Here is a 4052-nt window from a genome sequence, read left to right on the forward strand (position 1 = left end):
GGAGAAACCCGCACACTGCTCTTGCTGGTATCACTGCTCTTTATTCAGCTTTCCGTATCGACCTCAAGGCCTTCGTCAGAGCTTTGTGAGTGTTAGTCATTTCCACCCTTATGGAGACATGGCATCGAATGGGGTTGGAGTCGAGGGGAAATAAACACGTGTTACCAAATATAACAATGTGCATTTATAAGTATTATAACAAAGTGAGTGTGCTGCCATTCTGTTACAAGGTAACATATTGTTAAATTACAATGTTTCAAATGGATTTTCATTGTGTTCCATGGTGTTATTCGCCCCTAGTGGAGTTTTCTGGTACTTAGAAAGACGACGCAAACAGGAAGAATAGAATTCGTTCTGCACGCAAAGAAGCAGCTGAAAACAACGCTACGGTGCAGGTCTTTCAGTTATTTCTTGTCACGCTTCAGCCTTGGAAATATTTGTTTGTAAGTTCGATTCAAGCATTTAGCTAGTGATGATAATCTTGTTATTGATAGAGTTGCTTACATATCAATGTTGGTTGGTTGCATTTACTCACAAATTGCAATGCCTTTATTGTATGTCGTTAGCTGTATTACTTTGCTCGTGCGTCATGCGAACGAATGGTAAAATATACAATACTGTGGTTTTGTTACTGTTTCTAGTGTAATATGCTTTGTTATTCTACATAGATGGTTGTACATTATTAGAGTAATGAAAGGAGCCAATTACCATGTGAGTAATTAATTAGCTATATGGTTTGGCATCATGCCAGATGCATGGTACCTTAGCGCGTGCTTTGTATTTATGCAACTTCAAATGATTAATGTACAGCTACAGTATGTCGGTGTGAATTGAATACTAAAGTATATTCTTTCATGTATTTTGCAGTTTCACAACATAAACGTTTAATATATTAATTCAAGAAAAGTCACGATTTGGGAGTTTTATTGAAGACTTAGTTGTTGGCTATCTGTCTAGTTTTGCATGGGAATGCAACTCAAGGGCAGAATGTGTACATAACACGTATTAAGTTAGGCTACTGCCTTAATCACTAATCGTCTTCCTCACACACACACACACTTAAACAAAATACAATCATTTATTTGGCAGATTAATTTATTCATGTTTCACAATTGGAAATTCCCATATAAAGACAGACATCACCATTCCTACCAAGGATAGTGTGAGTGAACTTCGGGAGAATAATTCTCTGAGATAACGAGAGGGTTTACCTACATAACACAGCCCACATAGATATTTAATCATGTAGATAACATGGGTGGTGTTTACCTACATAACACAGCCCACATGGATAGATGACATGGGTGGTGTCTACCTACATAACACAACCCACATGGACATTTAATCATGTAGATAACATGGGTGGTGTTTACCTACATAACACAACCCACATGGACATTTAATCATGTAGATAACATGGGTGGTGTTTACCTACATAACACAAACCACATGGACATTTAATCATGTAGATAACATGGGTGGTGTTTACCTACATAACACAGCCCACATAGACATTTAATCATGTTGATAACATGGGTGGTGTTTACCTACATAACACAACCCACATGGACATTTAATCATGTAGATAACATGGGTGGTGTCTACCTACATAACACAACCCACATGGACATTTAATCATGTAGATAACATGGGTGGTGTTTACCTACATAACACAGCCCACATGGATAGATAACATGGATGGTGTTTACCTACATAACACAACCCACATGGATAGATAACATGGGTGGTGTTTACCTACATAACACAACCCACATGGACATTTAATCATGTAGATAACATGGGTGGTGTTTACCTACATAACACAAACCACATGGACATTTAATCATGTAGATAACATGGGTGGTGTTTACCTACATAACACAACCCACATGGACATTATACATGTAGATAACATGGGTGGTGTTTACCTACATAACACAGCCCACATAGACATTTAATCATGTAGATAACATGGGTGGTGTCTACCTACATAACACAACCCACATGGACATTTAATCATGTTGATAACATGGGTGGTGTTTACCTACATAACACAGCCCACATAGACATTTAATCATGTTGATAACATGGGTGGTGTTTACCTACATAACACAACCCACATGGACATTTAATCATGTAGATAACATGGGTGGTGTATACCTACATAACACAGCCCACATGGATAGATAACATGGGTGGTGTTTACCTACATAACACATCCCACATGGATAGATAACATGGGTGGTGTTTACCTACATAACACAACCCACATGGACATTTAATCATGTAGATAACATGGGTGGTGTTTACCTACATAACACAACCCACATGGACATTATACATGTAGATAACATGGGTGGTGTTTACCTACATAACACAGCCCACATGGATAGATAACATGGGTGGTGTTTACCTACATAACACAGCCCACATAGACATTTAATCATGTAGATACCATGGGTGGTGTTTACCTACATTACACAGCCCACATAGACATTTAATCATGTAGATAACATGGGTGGTGTTTACCTACATAACACAGCCCACATAGACATTTAATCATGTAGATAACATGGGTGGTGTCTACCTACATAACACAGCCCACATGGATAGATAACATGGGTGGTGTCTACCTACATAACACAGCCCACATGGACATTTAATCATGTAGATAACATGGGTGGTGTTTACCTACATAACACAGCCCACATAGACATTTAATCATGTAGATAACATGGGTGGTGTTTACCTACATAACACAGCCCACATAAACATTTAATCATGTAGATAACATGGGTGGTGTTTACCTACATAACACAGCCCACATGGATAGATAACATGGGTGGTGTTTACCTACATAACACAACCCACATGGACATTTAATCATGTAGATAACATGGGTGGTGTTTACCTACATAACACAACCCACATGGACATTTAATCATGTAGATAACATGGGTGGTGTTTACCTACATAACACAGCCCACATGGACATTATACATGTAGATAACATGGGTGGTGTTTACTTACATAACACAACCCACATGGACATTTAATCATGTAGATAACATGGGTGGTGTTTACCTACATAACACAGCCCACTTGGACATTTAATCATGTAGATAACATGGGTGGTGTTTACCTACATAACACAACCCACATAGACATTTAATCATGTAGATAACATGGGTGGTGTCTACCTACATAACACAACCCACATGAACATTTAATCATGTAGATAACATGGGTGGTGTTTACCTACATAACACAACCCACATAGACATTTAATCATGTAGATAACATGGGTGGTGTCTACCTACATAACACAACCCACATGGACATTTAATCATGTAGATAACATGGGTGGTGTTTACCTACATAACACAGCCCACATGGACATTTAATCATGTAGATAACATGGGTGGTGTCTACCTACATAACACAGCCCACATGGATAGATAACATGGGTGGTGTCTACCTACATAACACAGCCCACATGGACATTATACATGTAGATAACATGTGTGGTGTTTACCTACATAACACAGCCCACATGGACATTTAATCATGTAGATAACATGGGTGGTGTTTACCTACATAACACAGCCCACATGGACATTTAATCATGTAGATAACATGGGTGGTGTTTACCTACATAACACAACCCACATGGACATTATACATGTAGATAACATGGGTGGTGTTTACCTACATAACACAGCCCACATGGACATTTAATCATGTAGATAACATGGGTGGTGTTTACCTACATAACACAAACCACATGGACATTTAATCATGTAGATAACATGGGTGGTGTCTACCTACATAACACAACCCACATAGACATTTAATCATGTAGATAACGTGGGTGGTGGAACACGTAATAATGTCATTTATTTGGAACCGTGTTCCTGTATGTGGGTGGCAGAAACAGTCACACTTCATCATATTGTTGCACTGGGCTCAGCATCTGCATTTACAGCAACCAATCAGAAGAGGGCGGAAAAGAACCTGGCTCATTTTCTTTTGTGGCTGGAGGTTTGGCTTGG

General features: G+C 38.8%; 1 long non-coding RNA gene across 1 annotated transcript; it reads right to left on the reverse strand.

Moving 5' to 3' along the window:
• Positions 1 to 1880: 1880 nt before the first annotated feature.
• On the reverse strand, positions 1881 to 2522 carry LOC118965975. The gene is made up of 3 exons (XR_005053146.1): positions 2472 to 2522; positions 2253 to 2310; positions 1881 to 1928 (listed from the first exon to the last, which is right to left on the reverse strand). It is a non-coding gene; the product is annotated as an uncharacterized LOC118965975 (long non-coding RNA).
• Positions 2523 to 4052: the final 1530 nt, after the last annotated feature.

This window comes from Oncorhynchus mykiss, chromosome 9 (assembly GCF_013265735.2).
Source record: "Oncorhynchus mykiss isolate Arlee chromosome 9, USDA_OmykA_1.1, whole genome shotgun sequence".
NCBI classification, from domain to species: domain Eukaryota; kingdom Metazoa; phylum Chordata; class Actinopteri; order Salmoniformes; family Salmonidae; genus Oncorhynchus; species Oncorhynchus mykiss.